This window comes from Tursiops truncatus, chromosome 14, assembly GCF_011762595.2.
Source record: "Tursiops truncatus isolate mTurTru1 chromosome 14, mTurTru1.mat.Y, whole genome shotgun sequence".
Lineage (NCBI taxonomy): Eukaryota > Metazoa > Chordata > Mammalia > Artiodactyla > Delphinidae > Tursiops > Tursiops truncatus.
The window spans coordinates 26,004,154-26,028,399 of NC_047047.1; the positions used below are offsets into that span (position 1 = coordinate 26,004,154).

General features: G+C 40.3%; 1 protein-coding gene and 1 pseudogene across 1 annotated transcript in view; both read right to left on the reverse strand.

Moving 5' to 3' along the window:
• The window catches only part of LOC141276386 (putative ALMS1-like protein), an 80,828-nt gene that overhangs the window by 20,357 nt on the left and 36,225 nt on the right, over positions 1–24,246 (reverse strand). The window lies entirely within an intron of this gene.
• On the reverse strand, positions 8,359–13,012 carry LOC117307846 (uncharacterized protein C2orf78-like; annotated as a pseudogene).

Consider the following 24,246-nt stretch of genomic DNA (forward strand, 5'->3'; position numbering starts at 1 on the left):
AGGACTTACCAGAAACTATTCCTTTTTTAAAAATTTGTACAATTGGGCATCAGGTGCCAGATGACGACATTAGTTTTAAATACCAGTGTGCTGTTAAAGGGTTTCTGAAAGAACATAAAGATAACGGTGAGTTGTTTTTGTTTTTTTTTCCTTTACCTGAACTTTGGTATGCATTTTGAGTTGGGTTGGGGATTTTTAACATTTTTGATAGTTCTGACAATAGGCCTGTTGTGTTTGGTAACATTAAGGTGGAAATGTCAGATGGTGCTAATAGAGTACGGTGTTTTTCCTGTTTATGGTCACAGACAATTTAGTTAATTTGGAAAGTGATTTTTGTGAGAAATATCAACTGAAATAGCTTACTTATCTCTTTTTTAAAAATTTGAATGGAAAAATACATAAAAAATGAAAATGTTCTTTTGTCCTATTTATTGGTTGAGAGGTGGAAGAAGAGGTTAAGACTCTCAGGGTCTTAGCGTATATAAAAGAGAAAACCAAAAGCAAAGGTTCGGAGTGAGACAGATCCCTAGAAGCAAAACAAAACAGAGTGGACCAGAAGAGGGGCTTCCTCATCATATATGTGTTGAAGATATTTTTGCTGCTTTTACACTTCGGGTGCAAGTGAGGAAGAACACTACCACCTCTTATTCTTATCTTCAGACAGGAAGAACTTAAAAGGCTGGTGTTTTCTTGTTTCTGCTTTAAGATCTACTCTGTTGATAGTAGGTCTTCACAGCGTGTGAATTTTAAGGATCCACTTGCCTATTTCTAGCATCTAACTATCAGAAGGAACGTGGTATTTGCCATGTTTTAAGACTGAGGAATCTTTTGTCTTTGGAACGCCACTGACCCTCATGAGAAAGTGTTCATTTTGTCCTCTTTCTAAATTTAGCCTGAGGAGTGTGCACTTTATTAAATAAATCTAACAGATGGTAAATATTCCGTGTATATATCAAATGATGCACATATATACATAAAACAGGGAGTAGGGGAGAAGGAATAGAGATGGAGGTGGGAAGATAGGAGATAGGAGGTGAGAGAGAGAGGGAGAGACTGGAATTTCAAGATAAATTTTCATTCTATAACCTGGTTGCTTAATGCAGGTACTAGCTCTTAAGTATCTTCAGCCCTATTCACAGATCTTCCCTGTAATTTAGCTTTAAAACTTGAGAGACTTGGCCTTGCCTGTGATAACCAGGGTGTCTAGAAAGGAGGCAAATGATCTGATTTGTGTAAACTGTAGTCACAGAAATGTTACCTCTTAAGATGTTAGGGCGCAGCTGCTGGCCTACTCCCTTCCTCCAGCCTACTTTGTGTGTGTTCTGTCTGTTCCGCGTCGGCTAGAAGATCCTTACTAGTGCATGAGAACACGTTTGTAAACCTTGATTGTTCACATGTTATACCAAGTGTAGTCCATTGCATATGCTGACTCCTCTGCGGGTCTTCTGCATGCAGTGGGCCAACTTCGCCATGCTGTCTGCCATTGCAGTCTCAGGACCTTAGTTATGATCCATTGGTGACTTTCTTCTGCTGTAAGGCCCTCCCACAGGTGCCAGGCTCACTGATAATGAGGAGGAGACTATACTATGCACTCCCTAGAATTGGTAGAGACTCAGAAAATAAATTGTTTCAGTAAACACCGAGAGACTTATAGGTTTGTTGTTAGGGCACGGGGATACAGAGGTGAGTAGAAGTCTTTGTTCAGTAGCAACTTACAGTTATCTAGGAAGATAAAAATGTAGTGACTCTAAGTGGGTTAATTATGATAATAGAATCAAGTGCAGCAGGATGTTGAGTGATGATTAGTGATATTGAACAGTTTTTCATGTGCCCTGTGTCCATCTGTATGTCTTCTTTGGAGAAATGTCTATTTAGGTCTTCTGCTCATTTTTTGATTGGGTTGTTTGTTTTTTTAATAATGAGCTGCATGACTTATTTATATATTTTGGAGATTTATATATTTTATTATCCTTTGTCTGTTGATTCGTTTGCAAATATTTTCTCCCATTCTGAGGGTTTTCTTTCATTTGCTGTGCAAAAGCTTTTAAGTTTCATTAGGTCCCATTTGTTTATTTTTTTAAGGTTGCATGTTCCTTTGCTCACTGATGAACATATAAAAGTCCGAAGTTTTTGATATTATAAAACGTCAAAGTAATGAACCTTGCTGTGTGAACACCTTTGAATATATATGCTTTGTCTCAGTTAACTTCACTCAGAATGGGACTTCTGCATCAAAGAGTTGATGCACTTATGCTTTTTATGGATGTTGCTACACTGTACCAATTTATGGTTGTTCATGCAGGAAATACTTATTGAGCATGTGTTATGTTTAAGCACTGTGCTGGGTGCTAGCAAAAAGACGTGACATTTTGTGAGTAAAGAGACTTGACCTGCCCTTTGTGAATTCTAACAGTCCAGAGAGGGTATAGATATTCAAGAACCATACACTGCATGTAGAATTACATCTCTGACAAGTGCCAAGGAGAGGAACATGGTTCCATGAGAGCATATTTTAGGGAGGATTGGAGATTAGAGAAGGTTTATTTAGGGATGTTTCAGCGGATATCTGAAGGATGAGTAGGTATTAAGCAGATAGGGACGTTGGAGAGAGATTTCTGAGCATAAGGAATAGCAAAAGACCCTATAGTAGGAAAGCATATGCTGTGCTGGAGGAACTGGCCAGGAAGGTGGGGCTGTTGGGGGAGCATGTGGTTATAATGGAGCTACAAGTGTGGGCAGGAGCTCGATCGTGCAGGCTTATGTTTAAGGTTTCAGACTTTAATAGAAAACCATTGAACTTTTTCTGTTGAAGGTGAGTGTGTGCAACATACCCAATTGCATTTTCAACCTATCGCTTTTGCTACCGAGTGGAAAATACACTGCAGGGAGAAAGAGTGGAAGTGAGGAAACAAGTTAGGAGACTTTTGTAGAAACTGGGCATAATGGTGGCTTGGACCAGGGTATGGTGGTCATTTTGGTGGAAAGATGTGGACAGATTCTAGAGGTATGTAGGCAGTATCCTTGTTAGCACTGGTGGTGGGTTGAGGATGAGGGTGAGGGAGAAATAGCTGTCAGTGATGGTGATTCCTAAGTCTCTGGCTCCTATGGTTGGTTAGATAGGGTTTTTTAGATATGATGTTAATATTTGTCCTGATTTGTCTTTAGTTATTTGTTGGTTCTTGATGAATACTCTGTCATATTAAGTCTCCTGTTTTTAGCGTACAGAGCATTTTCACCCAGACTGACTGTTGCATGTTATCAGATAACTTTTTAACATCTGCCAGTTTGGTCCTGTATTTTATTCTCTTTCTTTTATTAATTAAGTTGTTGTATTAATGTAAATAATTATATTAATAGATTTTCTAAAGTTTTGTTACCCTTGCATCCTTGAAATAACGCCTTTTTGTGGTCCTGGTGTATATCATTCTTTAATAATTATTGATTAGATGTGCTGATATTTTCTTAGGATTTTTATATCTATATTTGTAAAGCAAAATTGGACCTTTTTTGCAAAACCTTGATTTTCTTTTCTTTTTATTTACAAATGATTCGCGTTTTGTTGTTTTGTAGATATTTGATTGCTGTAGAAGGCATGTGGCCAGATGATGCAATTGGATGTAAGTATAAGGGTTGTCACTACTTTTCCGTTTTTATAAAATTTGAAGGTAGAGTGTAGGGGAATTTCTCAAATTTTGGACAAAGAGAAAAGTTTGTAATTCATTTGCTCTGACATAAGATAACATTTTACCAAAAGTTTTGAAAGGGTTGTATCTGGAAATAGCGAGATATAACAGCCTGAATAATTAGAGAGTGGATTTCAGAGATTTTTTTCTTTTAAATTTATTTAATTAATTACTTTATTTTTGATATTATATCCACTGCACCACCAAGGAAGTCCCTTTTTCTTCCTTCCTTCCTTCCTTCCTTTCTTTAAAGCTCCAAGTCATTTAAAATATATGACTTCTTACAAAAATCTCCAGTTCATATAACCAAGGGGTTTATAACTTCTCCTCTAAAAGTTATATTCCTAGGACTTCCCTCGTGGTCCAGTGGTTAAGACTCTGCATTTCCAATGCAGCAGGCGTGGGTTCAATCCCTAGTTGGGGAGCTGAGATCCCACATGCTGCGCAGCCAAAGAAATTTTTTTAAAAAGTTATGTTCCTGTATTATTGAATTTAGTGGTTTAGATTTTCTTTTAATGTTTAGAAGATTTCAATTTATTTACCAAAAACAAACAAAACAAAATGTAAAAATAGTTTTCCGGAAACTATTTCCATCATTCTCTTCTTCCCTTTCTCCTGCAGACTGGTGTTTTATCCTTACAAGTTCTCCGTCGTTTCATAAGATAGCTGCTCTTCTTCTGGTTTCATAAGAGATGGTGAACAGTGTTAAAATATCCAGTTTACCTAAATTTCTAGAGTACACTTCAGGGAGCGAATGATGGGGTGGGATGTTGGGGCAGAGTGAGAGATACAGATTCTGGTGAGACTGAGAGTCATTCACAAAACTTACTGGGCTGTGGTGAGGGGAGAACAAAAATAAATCAGGTTCCTGCTGGTGGACAGGAAGCCAAAATGAAGAAGAATGGTGCGTAGCTGGGCAGTGTAATTAGGCCCATAAGTGCTGTGTCTTCTGATAGTAATTATGAACAGAAACCAACTAATAATTACGAATAACATGTAGGTGACCAATCCTTGAGAGCTGAGGCAGAGAGAAGGAAAGATGGCATTATACCTTGTCTCTGGTTCATTGAGTTTCCCAGGCTGGTTGGTGACCAATCTTGGGTGAAATCATAACTAAATCATTTTTGCTAAGGTGATCAGCTTTTGTGGGGTCGTTTCCCTGCACTCTGTCCAATGATAAAGCCCACTGGTTTATGCCTCCTGGAAAAGAGTTATTTCAAAACAGTATAAGTGAAGCATTGATGAAACAGCCATGAGGAACACGTTTCCACATGGCCTCGCACCTCCTTTTCAAAGTGCTTTAAAACTTTTTTCATCCAAAAATCAATAAAAGGATTAGGATCAAATCCCTTACAGAGGTAGTGTAAGAAAAAAGAGAATGAGGAGCAGAATAGCATCTCTTCAGACAATAAAATCAAGTTGGAAAAGACAGGTCCAAAAAACAGATCAAAACTGTAACCTATTATTTCAAAGTGGGCTAAAAGATGTTAGGAAAAACAATGGAAAAGATGAAAGAACATGGATCGAGGAGGGAATGGGAAGTTACTGTTTAATGGCTCTAGAGTTTCTGTTTGGGATGGTGAAACAGTCCTGCAAATGGTAAATGCTGATAACTACCACCTATGGGTGTTTGGTTTTAGTTGATCTTCCATGAAAGGGTTTGGAGAGATTCAGAAACTATGCTGCTGCCTCCATCTTTCTGAGGTCCTGCTCAATCTTTAGACATAATTATTTTTAATTTGGATAGTGGTGATGGTCGCACAGCATTGTGAATGTATATAATGTCACTGAATTATATACTTGAAAATGGTTGAAGTACTAAATTTTGTTTTATGTATATTTTACCATAATAAAAAAAAGATGAACTAACAGCATAAACCAGAATTAGGTAAGATGATAGAACTCAGGACAGAATTCAAAATAAAAGAAAAAAAATTCAGAAATGAGGACTAAATTTAAAATAATACAAGAGTGAGGACTTCCCTGGTTGTCCAGTGGTTAAGAATATGCCTTCCAAGGCTTCCCTGGTGGCACAGTGGTTGAGAGTCCGCCTGCCGATGCAGGGGACACGGGTTCGTGCCCCGGTCTGGGAAGATCCCACATGCCGCGGAGCGGCTGTGCCCGTGAGCCATGGCTGCTGAACCTGTGCGTCCGGAGCCTGTTGCTCCGCAATGGGAGAGGCCACAACAGTGAGAGGCCCGCGTAACGCAAAAAAAAAAAAAAAAAAATCTGCCTTCCAATGCTGGGTATGCATGTTCGATCCCTGGTTGAGGAACTGAGATCCCCCATGCCTCAGGCCAACTAAGCCCGCCCGCCGAAACTACTGAGCCCACGTGCTGTGGAGCCCACGCGCCACAACTAGAGAGCCCACGAGCCACGAGGAAGAGCCCACGCACTGCAACGAAGAGCCCACGTGCTGCAACTAATACCCGACACCGCCAAAAGTAAATAATTTAAATAAAATTATACAAGTGAATGAACATAATGCCTTAAGAGAAACAAACAGGAAAAGGAAAAAGTTTTTTCAAGATAAAAAGGATTTTAGAGAAATGGAAAACATAAAAGATAGGCAAAAAAGAGTCAGGACAGCTCTGAAAAGAGTAATATAAATACGTATAAGAATCTGTTATACCATAAAAGTGACATTTCAAATCAGTGGGACAGATTAGTCAATAAATTGTGATACATACACGTTGAGGTATAAATAGTTCTCTGGAAGGATCCACAGCATGACAAAAGCTGATGTCTCTGAGGAGGGAAATGTGTGGCTGGGGCACGTGGGGAAAAGGGTGACTTTTCGTTGAATACCCTTGTGGACCTTTTCTAATGTTCTGTCATGTGACTCTATTACCTCTGAAGTTCGCCTGAGTTCAAACCCCAGTTCCCCCAGTTGCTAGCTCTTAATCTTGGGCAAACTCTTCACACTCTCCAAGCCTCTTTATCTGTGAAATAAGGTCAGTAACTTAGCCTGGTGCTGCCTGGCACAGAATAAACTGTCAATAAATGGAGATTATTAGTGTAAAAAACCCAAATGCCCATCAATGGATGAATGGATTTTTAAATGTGGTTATATGTGAAATATTATACAGTCATAAAAAGGAATGAAGTACTGACACATGCTACGACATGGACGAACTTGAATATATTATGCTAAGTGAAAGAAGCCACACACAGTGGTCCCATTTGTATTATGTCATGAAATATCCAGAAAAGGCAAAACCATAGCGACAGAAAGGAAATTAATGGTTGCAGGGACTGAAGGAGGAGGGGATGAAGAGGGCCTGCTGATGGTTATGGGGGCTTCTTTGTGGCGTGATGAAAACGTGGTGGGTTAAATGATGGTGATGGTTGCATAGGCTTATGAATGTACAAAATGACACTGAATTTGCAGTTTCAGAAGGTGAATGTTATGGCATGTGAATGACATCTCAAAAACTTAATTTTGAAAATGAAAATTGCCAGTTTTCCCGTGGTCACTATCCACTGTCTCCATCTCTCCCTTCTCCCCACTGCATTCCTTTTGACGCCCACCCCTGCCGCTCTCTCCCATCCTCACTCCCTCGACCTGCCCCATGAGGCCTCACAGGGAGCCCGTGAACCACTGGGCTCCTGGGTCCTGTGGCTGTTGGAGCAGCTGCCCAGTGTGCGTGCCCCCACCGCTCTCACCCGTGAGAGTGGACGCTTCCGTCGGATTTTTCTCGTGCGTTTCAGTTGATGGTGATGTTTACAGAAGGCGGCACGCACCCTGGTCAATGGAGGAAGCCCCTCAAGATAATATTTAGGCCTGTCCAGAAGTTTGATCTCATCCACCAGTAACCTCAGGATGCTGTGCTCTGAAAGCCAGGTTGGCCGCCTGCGGGCACTTGCAGATACTGAGGACTTCGGAGGCATTTGGGCCTGCAGTTGAGGCCTTGTACCTCCACATGCGATGTGACCTCAGCCCTCTGCTGCACCTCTCTAAGTGAAGTGGCACAGGAATACTGGCCTTGCCTGTCGTTGCCAGGATTAACTGAATAGTGCATTAGCTGCCCTGGTGCTTAGGTGTGGAGTACATGGTGATTTACATACCAGGGCCTACTCGTGGGCCTCCTGATGCAGCAGTTCCTTGGCTGTGCCCCTGTCGTCAGCTGCCCCTAGGATAACTCTGAGCCGTAGCCACCTCTCTGGTAGATTTCCCTGTCCCCCCACTATAATCACACCTGGATAAGGCAACTCAAACCTTTCAGAGATGTGTCCTGAACCTCCTGTTTTCTTAAATACCTATCTGGTGGTTGTGAGACTTAAGGCCAACCTCCCCAAGAGAGTTTTTCTATTTCTCCTAGTGAACCTAGACTCACCTTCTGTCATCTTAAACTCTACTCAAATTTTGTTCTTTCACCCCTGACCACTGACCATGCTTTTTACTTCTTCCATTTCATCCCCACTCCTGCTTCCTTTCATAAATCCATAAATGTCTTTTGGCCTTCCTAGCCCTGGACAAACTTCCTTTCTCTTTCCTCAGTTTTTACCTATTTCCTTCATTCTCCCATCCAACTTTCAGTCCTCCCTTTCTCATGCAGAATTTGATTCCAACCCCATCAAAAAACAAAAATCACGCCACAATTAGCAGCATCTCAATATTCAAAAGTTTTATTACTCATCTATTAATTCTATTACATTTATTTATTCAGTTTTATTGTGTTAAAATATATCAAAATAAATAGAGATATTTGTACCTGTCTTATCTGTATATGGAAGAGCAGCTGGTCCCCAAGGTGGCACCCACACTCCTAGCAGCTCTGACTTTACATATCCGTAGTAGTCAGCAATTTCCATTTCTTTTTCCCTCTCAATGAAAAATTGCACTTTCCCCAAAGAGGTGTATTTGGCAGCATTCTCATGTTGTTGTTGAGCCCGTCTCTTCATGGCCTCCCGCTCTGGCCTCTGCTCGTGTTCGATGGGCTTTGACATTACTGGCTCAGGAACATTGGGTTCCTTCCATAGAACTGGTTGCTCGCTGAAGTCTTGGAGTAGAAATGGGGTTTGGAGCTTGGGTGGGGACTGGCGCTTAGTCACAGCAGGGGGAACAGGCTCCCGCTGGAGAGAAGTGCAAGATGAAGTTCCATAGGGTGCAGGTCTAGGAGCAGCAGACTGAGGGACACTAGGCTGCGTATGGTCGGTCCAACCCGTTTGGGTTGGTTAGTCATAGTTGGCTGAGATGGTTTGGCAGGAACTGGCAAAGAGGCAGGAGCTGGCTGGGATGAACTCACTGCAGGAGGTTGAGCTGAGTTAGTAGAAGCAGGCTGGGCACAGTCAGCCAGAGCAGGCCGATGTGAGGCCAGAGACTGTGGCCTCCGAGGAGCAGGTCGAGATTGAGGCTTGTCCCAGGCAGAAAACGGCAGAGGTATCAACTTGACCTTCCCAGGAGGCGGCAAATCATACTGGGATGGAGAGGGACACTCTTTTTCAGCACTGCTGTCTGGTTTCTGGGCTTCGACTTGAGTTTTCTCAGGACTCTTACCCTCAGGTGGGGTATGCCTCCATGGCTGGATAGCTGGGGGTGTTTAGGGTTGCTTGAATTTCCCAAGACCCGACAGGAAGAGAGCCCAGTTTTCTTATCATTCTTCTCCCCCAGTGCATGAAGAACCTTCACAGACCCCAGCCTGCACATGCCTAGGGAGGTTCGAGGCTTTTTAAAGCTCTCTTGGATAAGCTCAGTTTGCTGCTTCCTTCGCTTCGTCTGGGGAATTGTTGGCTTCTCTTCTGCCTTGACTTTGTTCCCTGACTGCTTTTTCTCATCAGCCTTCTTCCTTCCTCTGGTCCTTGTGGTCCTTTCCTGCCCGTGGCTCTTCGTTTTGCTGATCTTTCTGGATGCAGCTTTCTGAGGTTTGCCTTTGGAATGCTTGGCCGTGGTCACAGGAGCGCTGTCCCTGACTGCAGCATGGTGTAGAAGCACTTCTCCCCCTAGCAGGCACTCTGGATTCTTTGGCTGGATTTTGGCCTTGGGAGCACCACTGATAGGCTCAGAGGCTTTATGTTTGTTCTTCCTGGTTGAGCAGAGGGAACCTTTATGACACTTGGCTTTTGCTGCACCTGATTCACCTTAATGGCTCTGTTGTCTTTGGCTTTGATCATGTTGGGACTTTTGGATTGATCAAGATCTTTCAAAGAATTAAAGAGCTGCGGAAGGTGAATTTCCTCCGCCAGTGTAGTAATGTCTGCAAAACCACTGCTAGATTCCATCCCATTTTCAAGTGTCCCTAGGTCTGATATGAGAATTGCTACTACAGCTTTTTTTGATTTCTATTTGCATGGAATATCTTTTTCCATCCCCTCACTTTCAGTCTGTATGTGTCCCAAGGTCTGAAAGGGGTCACTTGTAGTCAGCATATATACAGGCCTTGTTTTTGTATCCATTCATCCAGTCTATGTCTTTGGGTGGAAGCATTTAATCCATTTACATTTGAGGTAATTATTGATAGGTATGTTCCTATTACCATTTTCTTAATTGTTTTGGGTTTGTTATTGTAGGTCTTTTCCTTCTCTTGTGTTTCCTTCTTAGAGAAGTTCCTTTAGCATTTGTTGTAAAGCTGGTTTGGTGGTGCTGAATTCTCTTAGCTTTTGCTTGTCTGTAAACATTTTAATTTTTCCATCGAATCTGAATGAGATCCTTGCTGGGTAGACTAATCTTGATTGTAGGTTTATCCCTTTCATCACTTTAAATATGTCCTGTCATTCCCTTCTGGCTTGCAGAGTTTCTGCTAAACCATCAGCTGTTAACCTTATGGGCATTCCCTTGTATATTATTTGTTGCTTTTCCCTTGCTGCTTTCAATATTTTTCCTTTGTATTTAATTTTTGATAGTTTGATTAATATGTGTCTTGATGTGTTTCCCCTTGGATTTATCCTGTACAGGACTCTCTGTGCTTCCTGGACTTGATTGACCATTTCCTTTCTCATATTAGGTAAGTTTTCAACTATAATCTCTTCAAATATTTTCTCATACCTTTTCTCTTTCTCTTCTTCTTATGAGACCCCTATAAGTTAAATGTTGGTGCATTTAATGTTGTCCCAGAGGTCTCTGAGACTGTCCTCAATTCTTTTCATTCTTTTTTCTTTATTCTGCTCCATGGTACTTATTTCCACTATTTTATCTTGCAGGTCACTTATCTGTTCTTCTGCCTCAGTTATTCCACTATTGATCCCTTCTAGAGAATTTTAAATTTCATATATTGTTCATCATTGTTTGTTTCATCTTTAGTTCTTCTAGGTCCTTGTTAAACATTTCTTGTATTTTCTCCATTCTGTTTCCAAGATTTCGTAACATCTTTGCTCTCATTACTCTGAATTCTTTTTCAGGTAGACTGCCTATTTCCTCTTCATTTGTTTGGTCTGGTGGTTTTTACCTTGCTCCTTCATCTGCTGTGTGTTTCTCTGTCTTATTTTGCTTAATTTACTGTGTTTGGGGTCTCCTTTTCACAACCTGCAGGTTCATATTTCCCGTTGTTTTTGGTGTCTGCCTCAGTGGCTAAGGTTGGTTCAGTGGGTTGTGTAGGCTTCCTGGTGGAGGGGACTAGTGCCTGTGTTCTGGTGGATGAGGCTGGATCTTTTATTTCTTGTGGGCAGGACCACCTCCAGTGGTGTGTTTTGGGGTGTCTGTGAACTTATTATGATTTTAGGCAGCCTCTCTGCTAATGGGTGTGGTTGTGTTCCTGTCTTGCTAGTTGTTTGGCATGGGGTGTCCAGCACTGAAGCTTGCTGGTCATTGAGTGGAGCTGGGTCTTAGTGTTGAGATGGAGATATCTGGGGGATCTCTCACCAACTGATATTATGTGGGGCTGGGAGGTCTCTGGTGGTCCAATGTCTTGAATTCAGCTCTCCCACCTCAGAGGCTCAGGCCTGACACCCAGCCAGAGCACCAAGATCCTGTTAGCTACATGGCTGCTAGTGTTGGAGGGTCTCCCGCAGAGGTGGAGGGCAGCTGTGGCTCACCACAGGGGCAAGGACACTCGATAGTCTATTTTTATTTATGAATTATTCCAAGAGGTTTTTTCATAAAATCCATACATGAAAGTAACCAAAAATTAAATGAAGTTCTCAGCAGTTCATTGTTTAACATTAAGGACACTAATACACTTGATAATTTCAGATAGTTTCAGAATATGATATCATATAATCTATTATTTGGTTTTGTATTATTTAATATTACATACATTTTTGATTCAAAAATAGTATCCTTTCCAAGTTATCCAGCCAAAACACTCTCAATGTTCATATTAAATTCCAATATTTTACTTTTTAACTCTTTTAAAGTTCTTAATCATTTTTTTCCATAAAATTAACACACTTCAAAATCATCACAATTTACTTGCAGCATTTTAGTTTTCCAATAATGAATATACATTTATATTTCACTGGACTTTTAAAATTTTAACAAGAAGAACACTTAAGGAGATTTTTCACTGCAAGTTATATCTAGCTTGACAATTTACTACTTGAAATAAAAATAATATATTTAGATATTAATATTTATAATATTCAGATATTGACGATAAATTCAAACGTTATTGTTGGTACCCCACCCAAATGCCATAAGCATTCATACTTCAAAAAGGGGCAACTGGAATTTTTCTAAACAAGAACCCTGTAACTCTCCCCGTGAAGGCCTTCTCTAATCACAGGAGTCCACTCAGCCAGTGCACAAGGCAGAGCAGACCAGAAGTACTGAGGTGTTAAGACACTCTCCTCACCCCCTAAAATCCCTCTATCAAAAATTGATGGGATTTGGTAGATAGATACCTCAGCTACTCATCTCTCTGTTGGGATAACTCTGAGGTAAGATCTACTCTATCCACCAGAGTTCTGCTACAGAATTGAGACCTAATTGTCTAGTAATAACAAGTTCAATAATATGCCTGCATTGGCTTCCTTCTTTTCCTTGTATCACTTCCCACTCACCCACTAGTGCTCCCAAATAAACAACTCAAGCCCACATCCTTTCCTCAAGGTCGGCTTCTAGGGAAACCCAACCTAAGACATATACAATCATGAAATCACACACACATTAGAAATGCCAGAAATGACATTAAAGTAGGATCTTTTATAAGCCATTAGCTTGAGGTTTACAAAGGTGGAAAATTTTAATCTGAAAAAATTTAAACCTGTATCAGTTGTCTAATGTTACAATAAGAAATCATCCCCAACTCAGTGACGTGAAACGATGATTCATTGTTTATCACAATTCTGTTCATTGGCTATGCAGTTTTTCCTCTCCTTTTACCTGGATGACTCATGCAGTTGCCTTCAGGAAGAGTCAGCTGGGCTTGAAGGTCCAAGTTGGCCTCACTCATGTATGCAAATCGAGCAATTGATGCTCGTTGTTGGCTGGAGTGACTTGATTTTCCTGCCTGTGGTCTCTCGTTGTCCAGTAGACTACATCCTTACATGGAAGTCCCAAGACAGCATTCCAAGAGAACAAAGACAGAAGTGACAAGGCCACTAGAAAGCTAGATTCTGGAACTAGCAAACACCACTTCAACTACATTCTACTGGTAAAAGCAAGACACAAAGGTTAGCCTGAGTTGAGAGAGTAGGGTTATAGCCTTTATCTATTAATAAAAAGAGCTGGAAAATGTTATGCCTATGCTTCCAATCTACCAAAAATCCAACAGTCTTTGTAGCAGAAACCAGCTAGATATTCACTAATCCTACTTTCACTTTCCGGACATGAAACAGAACTGTATCTCCCAGCCTCCCTGTAGGTAGATTGCTGTGGAGCACAGGCTCCGGACGCACAGGCTCAGCGGCCGTGGCTCACGGGCCCAGCCACTCCGTGGCATGTGGGATCTTCCCGGACCGGGGCACGGACCCGTGTCCCCTGCATCGGCAGGCAGACTCTCAACCACTGCGCCACCAGGGAAGCCCAAATATCCTGACTAATAAAGACTTTTGAGGACCAAAAGAATGAATCTCAAATAATGAAATGTAGGACATGACAGAAGTCTGGTGATAAGAGATTTTTTTGTTGCTGTTTTTGTTGGAGATTAAGGAGAAAATTCCCCCTCATTTTATACCATGTTAGCAGTCTTCTCCCTACTTAGGACATCTATTAGTCCCTTGGGCTCCATTAGTCCCAAGGAAAATACAGATGACCAGACTTCCTATTGTGGCAGAGATTCAACTGCACAATATATATTTCTGACAGTTCATTTCACAATTAAACTACTACTATTCATAAAGAAGAGATGGCTGGTAGGAGCACATGCAAACATCTGGGGAGGTGAGCTTATGACTAGCTTAGAAAAACACTACCTTTGACGATAATGTCCAAAATTTACCTTCATGCACTCTCACACTCTCCTTATCTCTCATGTCACCTCTTAGATATATTCCTCTCTATTAGAACAACATTCATAGAGTTTCACTCTGAAAGACCTTGCCAACTCCTTTAGATGTTAGTTTTCCCTTTGGTTTGTAGCTGAAGTGACTTGGTCATATGATAAAGGATATCAAGTGGGTCACTAAGACATTTTTATCCACTTTCTAGAGCAAAAACTCCTCCAAATGTTTTAAAGATGCAAACCTGTGCCTTTTCATGTCTGGCAAGAAGAAAAATCTTCCCAGACCAGGATGATCTATCCAAGGTCTATTTATTTTTCCAAATTCCTCTGTTTATGTGTTCTCAGATGACTAATGAGGCCAATCTGGAGCTGGCAGATTTTGCCACAATTTAGACAGATGGTTTCAGTATATGTGTGTAAAGAAAGTTGGAAATGTGAAAATAAAGATATGTTTTGTACCATTCTGAGTTTTTCTAAGAGAACAAAGATAAAATGACAGCAGCATGGAAAGGTTTCAGTGTTACTAAACCATACAATGTGATCCTCTTACCTTAGGAGCCTCTGGAATAACTGCTGAGAATCACTACACTAACATATATATGGTTTCTTAGTTCAAACACTTGGGAAAATCTAAACATATGCTCTAGTCATTGCTTTAGAAAGCTTGTATAAGCAATATTAAGTGAACTGTTGCTGATAAAAATGTGACCTCACTCCAAACCTGAGCCCTTCCTAGAACTGAAGCAAAACAAAGTATTTCTGGGCAATTTGAAATATAAGCAGGGCTGCCCATTTTCAGGTCTTTGCATGGATGACACATTTCTAAACCTTCTACTTTAATCTAGTTATCCAAATTTTAGTGTAATCTCTCTTAGATGCAAAACCCTAGAAGCCTTCATAAGTTTCCAATTTATTGCACAGAGCCAGCAATATGAAGACACATTCATTTATTAATGCATTCATTCATTCTTTCATGTATTATCAACTAGTACTCACTGAATACTTTTTTTTTTTTTTTTTTTTTGCGGTACGTGGGCCTCTCACTGTTGCGGCCTTTCCCATTGCAGAGCACAGGCTCCGGACGCGCAGCAGCATTTTTTGCTGCTGATGGCTGTAATGGTAATAACAACAAGGAAGTAGTAGAATGGAGGAGAGAAAGAAGAAGAAACCAAGTATAATAAGCAGCCCTGAGACATTACTCAGAAATGTGTGACACATGAGTACCATTAATGGTAATTTGCTAAGCATTTAAGCTACTTGTGGTGGTGGAAGAGACAAGGGTTGTGTATGGATCTTGGATGCGGGCGTAAGGAATAGAACATCTACATGTGCTTACAAGGCCCTATGATGCAGGATAGAAATAAGACTTGGAAGAGTGGGGAACAAGGAACATTGTGGTCCATGGGGTGGCTAGCCATGCACTGTTACAGTGAAGCTCCAAGTGAGTTTCAGGTTCTAGTTTCTGACTTGGATATCCAGGTCATTATGAAGATATGTTTTTCAAGGTAGGAGAATAGAAAAAGTACTATTTAATATTTTTGTTAGCTAGATTTATAAATTTTAAGTGGCATAGATTATAAGAACTTCTATTTCTACACTAGCCCCAATCCCACCCACAGATTGTATGTGTTTGGGAGGCTCTTCATCAAAGAATCAAAAGCTTTTTCAGACCAGGCTCTGGTTTCTTTGGTAGTAATATTCCCTCATAATCTTTGTAGGCATTTGACCTATTTGTTTTCAGTTAGTTCCTGTATACGTAACCACAGCCAGAAGTTTCCCTCCCATCTCTCTTTCTCTCAATATAATTGTTTCTACCTTGAGATGATTTGAAACAGTGGGTTTAGGTGGGTAGTCAATACTGTTTATCTGATCTTTGACACTGGGTTATCTGCCAGTTTCTGAATAACATGTAATGATAGGGAAGTGTTAAAGGCTTGAGGCCCACCCCTGTAAAACTGGTTTCATCAGCACAACCCCTAATAACTAGCCCAACTTCAACTCTCTCTTATAGAACTTTGCTAAATGTAGCAAAAAGAAGCCAGCACACATCAACAGTGTAATTTTTCTGACAAATTTAGCTAAAGACTCTGTTGACATATGGTCTGCCTTCCAAGGTATTGCAGTTGAGAATTTTATCAAACGTTTTACTAAAGCATAACACAGATCACCAGCTTTCTAGCTTACCGTGTGTGCCCCACTCCTTAAGACCAAATGCTAAGCTAAATGTCAGGACAGTGGCCCAATTTTAAGTATCGATTTCCATATTCATTGTAGAAAACAAACTCAATTACGTGAGACCCAAAATACAGTGCTTGAGCAAGAGTCAAGTTCATTTGTCTCTTACATAGCAGTCCAGTCCTTCAATCAGGCAGCTTTGACGTTTTCGACATGCAACTTTCAACTCTATGTCTAAAAGTGACCATTCCACTTCTCATCACCTCCCAAGTGACAGAAAGAAGGAAATGGGTAATGGCAGCATAGACACATTCATATTAATGATAAGCACAGAAATATATACTTTCTATGTTCATCAGATTGGACTGGACTTACATGGCCACACGGGGTCGCAAGGATAGTGGGAATATGTAGATGTTACTTGTGTAGCCATGTGTCTAGCTAAAACTGCAGTGTTCTATTACTAAAGAAGAAGACAGGGGCTTCCCTGGTGGCGCAGTGGTTGAGAGTCCGCCTGCCGATGCAGGGGACATGGGTTCATGCCCCAGTCTGGGAGGATCCCGCATACCGCGGAGCGGCTGGGCCCGTGGGCCATGGCCGCAGAGTCTGTGCGTCTGGAGCCTGTGCTCCTCAATTGGAGAGGCCACAGCAGTGAGAAGCCGGCGTACTGCAAAAAAAAAAAAAAAAAAATGAAGAAGAAGACAGATGTATAGTGATGGAGAATCAGCAGTCTCTATTACCATTACTCATTAGGTCAGAATAGGAGCCAAGACAGGAAAAAGGAGTAAAAAAACTCACAGAGAGAAGCAATGCAAATGACTAGGTAGGAACGTTCTCCTGAGCTGATTTTTAGTTTGACACCCTGAACGAGCTGTCAGCTCGTTAGGAAGAGTTTCCTCTACACCGAGGCCTCCCTTTCGTCTTCCAAGAGGACACTTTCCCAAATTACAGAAAAGCCCGTCTGCCACTTGGAAGTTTCAATGATTAGACTCATTCTCCATTGTTCTGTTAGACACACGTACCACAAATAAAGAGGCTCTTCTGCGTCTGTGCAGTAGTAGCTCAGAAGAGCTCAGAGAAGGGCGAAAAACTCACGTAATCTGGAATACTTTTACAAAAGAAGTAGGACTTGAGGTGAATGCAAAGGAATAAAGAAGGACAGAAGGCTTCTGTGAGGATTGATCAGAGGAGCTATCCCTGCTGCTCAGACTTTGCAGGTCTGCACAAGCTTAGAGAGAATGACTCAGAGGCAGGTAAATCAGGACTGGTTTCTACAATAAAGTTCCCAGGTTGAACTTCACCAGGTTACTTAATCTCTCTGTTCCTCAGTTTTTTCATCTGTAAAATGTGAACAACATTACCTCATAGGGTTGTTTTGAAGATTTCAATGAAAGGATGCATTTAAAGTGCTAAGATAATGTGCCTTACACATGGTGTATGTTTAATATAAATGTTACCTAAAACCATGTATCTTGGTGCTTTTATTTAAAGCATAACAGATGGACAGAAAAAATAGTTTTATTCATAGTAATATTTTTCACTGCCTCTAACATTGTGACTGGAATGACACAGAAGTCATTCAATAAATAAGTGAATGAATTAGTAAATGAAAACATTTTGAAACCCATTAAAGTAAGCAACCTACACAAGGTTTCCCTGGCTTCTCAAGTTTCTTAGTTGTTCTTAAATAGTGGCTCAAAAATGAAGAATTTATGTTAAATATGTGAGCCAATATACATAATTCTATCTGAACAAAGAAAGTCAAAACTGCTTATTAATTTACAGTGAAGCCATAATATCAGTCTGGGAAAACCAAACATGCAGCAGCACTGAAATTTTCTAGAACACACACACAAAGAATCCTGAAGTTTCTTGAAAATGGAGCCATCTACAGGCCATATCAGTTTACCATCAAACAAAACTCATTCTTTGAATTAGTCATCACAGAACAGGAAGGCTTTTTTCTTTAATGTCTTACTATTCTTATTTTTATTTTTTTGTTATTCTCATTCTTCTTCTTCCAAATATATAGCTCCAGTTCCAAAGCATATCCAGAACACAACCAGTTTTTTCTACCTCCACCACCAGCTTGTGCCAACATCAATTCTCCTTGGATCTGTGCAGTAATCTAACTTATCTCCTGCTTCTGCCCTTGACCCACACAAGTCCATGCACAACAGAGTCACAGCATCCTTTCAAAGTAAATTAAGTTTCCATTACATTTAAAACTTAATGAATGTCTACCATAAGTTATACACAATTTCAAGTATTGGTGTTAAAGTGATAACAAAGACATTGTACCTGTTTTGTGAAGAAAACAGAAAAAATTATGGAAAAATCATTATATCCACTATAATAAAGGTAAGACCAGAATGAATGATGAAGAATTATACAACTAACTTCCTTAAAAATGACAGAGCATTTAAGCTGGTTCTTGAAGGACAAGCAGACTACTACCTTCCCAGTCAAATAATAAGAATGGTAGGAATAAGGCAATAGCTGTCATTTAGCTGGGATTGACTACTACCAGACACAGTGCAAAGTGCTTAGATGCATTACCTCACTTAATCCTTACAGCTACCCAAATAAGTAGACATGTTATCTCATTCTGCAAAGGCAAAAGCTGAGTGTTACCAGGTTAGGTAAATTTGCCTAGGTATACACAGTATTGGATCTGAGAGCTGAATCCAGCGTGTTATGGAAGCCTGCATTCTTAAGAACTAGGCAATACTCCCTCTATGAAAGGCAGAGACAGAGATCCTGGTGACAAAGCTACTGCAACAAAAAGAAGATTCTGAGTATCTATTCTGCAGCCCTTTCACTGACCAGAGTCCTAGAGCTTTAAGATGCCTGTGATTATTTAAATGAATGTCAATGCCAATGACATTGTCCTGCCAATTGCCAATGTCCTGCCAATCCCTGCCAAAAATATAAATTTTGACATTGCAACACACATACGCACAGAGAGATACACCTGCTGCATGAGACTCTGAAAGCAAGAGGCTATAACCAGAACATTAGCCCCATATGGGCAAGCACTCTGTGTTATCACTATGTGTCCCCAGTGTACCAACTTGGCATTTAGCGAATGTTAAACAAATGAACAGATGAACTGAGACTCTGACTGCATTTTAAATATCCAGTTACAAACTGAAAGGTAAGAAGTGCCATCGCAGGACAACAGATTGCACAACAGATTGTACATGGTGCCCAACAGTTGACGGCTTTTATTTTCAAGGATTTGAATATTAAATAGGCAATTGAGCAAGGATTTGAAATTGGCGAAATCGTTATAGATTAGGTAAGTCTTGTTCATTTTAAGTCTAATTTTATAAACATGCCTCTCACCAACTTCAGTCAGGGACATGCATAATAAATACATGTTTTGCTGATAATCATTCAGGTAGAGTTTTTCCACCGATAGAGCCAGTAGTAACCATAACAGGGGGCACAGCATAGTGACATCAGTGGACACTGAGTTCCTAAATGTTACGGTAAAAAAAACAAAGACCTTGAAATGAGAAGAGATGGGACATCTCAGTGTTCACGAAGACAAGCCCACCAGTTTTAACTTATTCAGTTTCAAGTAACAGAAAGCTTTCTCAAACTGGCTGAAACAATGATTGCCTCTTGTAAGTGATATATTTAAGAGGTGTGCCCAACTTTAAGAATCACTGGACCCAACGCCTCAAAAAATATCATTAAGATATTGCTTGTCTCTCCAGCCTTGCTTCAGCATTCCTCTGTATTTGGCTGCATTCTCAGATAGGTTCCCATTTGGAGCTAGCAAAATGGGTTTCAAGCAGCTTCAAACTTATATTCTATTAACTTAGCGAGCCTGGTGAGTAAAGAAACCTCTTTTCCAATAATTCTAGCTCATTAGTCCGTGGATTTCCTCTTATGTCCCCGCTTGTATCATTTGCCCATCCCTGAACCAATCACTGTGACCAAGATCATGAAGCCATTGCTCTGACTGGTCAGGATTGAGCCATGTACTTATGGCTGGAGTCCAAGGATAGGGTCAACTCTGCCCACATGATATAGACTGAGAGTTAAAGAGGACTAATTCTCTAAATACAACTTATCTAAATAAAACACAGAACAGTGGATGCTGGGTTTAAAAAAATACACAATAGAAAAAAGGATATGAATGGCAGAAGCTGAAAATATGGAAAAGCATGTTGAATGTGACCTGACTAGGACTGACTCCTGACTGAATCGGGGCGGGGGGTGGGTGGGTGGGAAGAGGTGGGAATGGAAGAGAAAAGGTTACCCTAAGCCTGTTAGAACACAAACAGTCATTAAGCATTACATTAAGGAGTTTGACCAAGTTGTAATTTGATGGCAATGCTGTGAAAGGAAATCATTCATCATTTGGTTGTGGGTGACTGAATGAATGCATATATGTGCATGAAAAAAGAAACGAAAGAATAAACAAATGTGGAACAATTTTTTTGTTTGTTTGTTTTTACTGTACTTTATTAAGTAGCTTCTTCTTGAACATAGACAATTACCATCTTGATACAGTTTTTTTTTTCTAATCAGTAGCTTTTTTTTAAACATCTTTACTGGAGTGTAATTGCTTTACAATGGTGTGTTTGTTTCTGCTGTATAACAAAGTGAATCAGCTATATGTATACATATATCCCCATATCCACTCCCTCTTGTGTCTCCCTCTCACCCTCCCTATCCAACCCCTCTAGGTGGTCACAAAGCACGGGGCTGATCTCCCTGTGCTATGAGGTTACTTCCCACTAGCTATCTATTTTACATTTGATAGTATATATAAGTCCATGCCACTCTCTCACTTCATTCCAGCTTACCATTCCCCCTCCCTGTGTCCTCAAGTCCATTCTCTACATCTGCATCTTTATTCCTGTCCTGCCCCTAGGTTCTTCAGAACCTTTTTTTTTTTTTTTTAGATTCCATATATACGTGTTAGGATACGGTATTTATTTTTCTCTTTCTGGCTTACTTCGCTCTGTATGACAGTCTCCAGGTTGATCCACCTCATTACAAATAACTCAATTTCGTTTCTTTTTATGGGTAATATTCCATTGTATATATGTGCCACATCTTCTTTATCCATTCATCAGTCGATGGACACTTAGGTTGCTTCCATATCCTGGCTCTTGGAAACAGAGCTGCAATGAACATTGTGGTACATGACTCTTTTTGAATTATGGTTTTCTCAGGGTACGTGCCCAGTAGTGGGATTGCTAAGTCATATGGTAGTTCTCTTTTTAGACTTTTAAGGAACCTCCATACTGTTCTCCATAGTGACTGTATCAATTTACATTCCCACCAACAGTGCAAGAGGGTTCCCTTTTCTCCACACCCTCTCCAGCATTTACTGTTCGTAGATTTTTTTATGATGGCCATTCTGACTGGTATGCGGTGATACCTCATTGTAGTTTTGATTTGCATTTCTCTAATGATTAGTGACGTTGAGCATCCTTTCATGTGTTTGCTGGCCATCTGTATATCTTCTTTGAAGAAATGTCTATTTAGGTCTGCCCATTTTGGGATTGTGTTGTTTTTTTTTTTTTTTTGATATTGAGTTGCATGAGCTGCTTGAAAATTTTGGAGATTAATCCTTTATCAGCTGCTTCATTTGCAAATATTTTCTCCCATTCTGAGGGTTGTCTTTTGGTCTTGTTTATGGTTTCCTTTGCTGTGCAAAAGCTTTGAAGTTTCATTAGGTCCCATTTGTTTATTTTTGTTTTTATTTCCCTTTCTCCAGGAGGTGGGTCAAAAAGGATCTTGCTGTGATTTATGTCCAAGAGTCTTCTTGCTATGTTCTCCTCTAAAAGTTTTATACTGTCTGGACTTACATTTAGGTCTTTAATCCATTTTGAGTTTATTTTTGTGTACGGTGCTAGGTAGTGTTCCAACTTCACTCTTACATGTAGCTGTCCAGTTTTCCCAGCACCACTTATTGAAGAGGCTGTCTTTTCTCCACTGTATATTCTTGCCTCCTTTATCAAAAATAAAGTGACCATATGTGTGTGAGTTTATCTTTGGGCTTTCTATCCTGTTCCATTGATCTATCTTTCTGTTTTTTGTGCCAGTACCATACTGTCTTGATTACTGTAGCTTTGCAGTATTGTCTGATGTAAGGGAGCCTGATTCCTCCAGCTTCATTTTTCTTTATCAAGATAGCTTTGGCTATTTGGGGTCTTTTGTGTTTCCATACAAATCTGAAATTTTTGCTCTAGTTCTGTGAAAAATGCCGCTGGTAGTTTGACAGGGATTGCACTAAATCTGTAGATTTCTTTGGCTAGTATAGTCGTTTCCACAATGTTGATTCTTCCAATCTGAGAGTATGGTATATCTCTCCATCTGTTTGTATCATCTTTAATTTCCTTCATCAGTGTCTTATAGCTTTCTGCATACAGGTCTTTTGTCTCCTTAGGTAGGTTTATTCCTAGGTATTTTATTCTTTTTGTTGCAATGGTAATGGGAGTGTTTCCTTAATTTCACTTTCATATTTTTCATCATTAGTGTACAGGAATGCAAGACATTTCTGTGCATTAATTTTGTATCCTGCTACTTTGCCAAATTCATTGATTAGCTCTAGGAGATTTCCGGTAGCATGTTTAGGATTCTCTTTGTATAGTATCATGTCATCTGCAAACAGTGACAGTTTTACTTCTTCTTTCCTGATTTGGATTCCTTTTATTTCTTTTTCTTCTCTGATTGCTGTGGCTAAAACTTCCAAAACTATGTTGAATAATAGTGGTAAGACTGGGCCCCTCCCTCCCCCCGGCCTGAGTGTGCCAGAGCCCCCAAATAAGCGGCTCCTTTAACCCCGTTCTGTCTGAGCAAAAAACAGACGCCCTCCAGCAACCTACACGCAGAGGCAGGGCGAAATCCAAAGCTGAGCCCCTGTGAGCTGTGAGAACAAAGAAGAGAAAGGGAAATCTCTCCCAGCAGCCTCAGAAACAGCGGATTAAAGCTCCACAATCAACTTGATGTACCCTGCATCTGTGGAATACATGAATAGACAACGAATCATCCCAAATTGAGGAGGTGGGCTTCGAGGGCAAGATCTATGATTTTTTTCCCCTTTTCCTCTTTTTGTGAATGTGTATGTGTATGCTTCTGTGTGAGATCTTGTCTGTATAGTTTTGCTTCCACCATTTGTCCTAGGGTTCTATCTGTCCATGATTTTTTTAAAATTTTTTTCTTAATAATTAATTTTAATTTTAATAACTTTATTATACTTTACCTACTTTCTTTCTTTCTTTCTTTCTTTCTTTCTTTCTTTCTTTCATTCTTTCTTTCGTTCTTTCTTTCCTTCCTTCCTTCCTTCCTTCCTTCCCTCCTTTAGACAACGAATCATCCCAAATTGAGGAGGTGGTCTCTGAGAGTAAGATTTATGATTCTTTCCCCTTTACCTCTTTTTGTGAGGGCGTATGTGTATGCTTCTGTGTAAGATTTTGTCTGTATAGCTTTGCTTCCAACATTTGTCCTAAGGTTCTATCCGTACCTTTTTTTTCTAAATAATTATTTTTTAGTTCAATAACATTATTATACTTTATTTTATTTTACTGTATCTTCTTTCTTTCTGTCTTTTTTCCTTCCTTCCCTCCTTCCTTCCTTCCACCCTCCCTCCCTCCCTCCTTTCTTTCCTTCTTGCCTTCTTTCCTTCTTTGCTTCTTTCTTTCTTTCTTTCTTCCTTCCTTCCTTCCCTCCTTCCCTCCCTCCTTTCTTTCTTTCTTTCTTCATACTTCTACTAATTCTCTCTACTTTTTCTCCCTTTTATTCTGAGCCGGGTGGATGAAAGGCTCTTGGTGCTCCAGCCAGGAGTCAGGGCTCTGCCTCTGAGGTGGGAGAGGCAACTTCAGGACACTGGTCAACAAGAGGACTCCCAGCTCCACATAATATCAAACGGCGAAAATCTCCCAAAGACCTCCTTCTTAACACCAGCACCAAGCTTCACTCAACGACCAGCAAGCTACAGTGCTGGACAACCTATGCCAAACAACTAGCAAAACAGGAACACAACCCCACCCATTAGCAGAGAGGCTGCCTAAAATCATAGTAAGGCCACAGACACCCCAAAA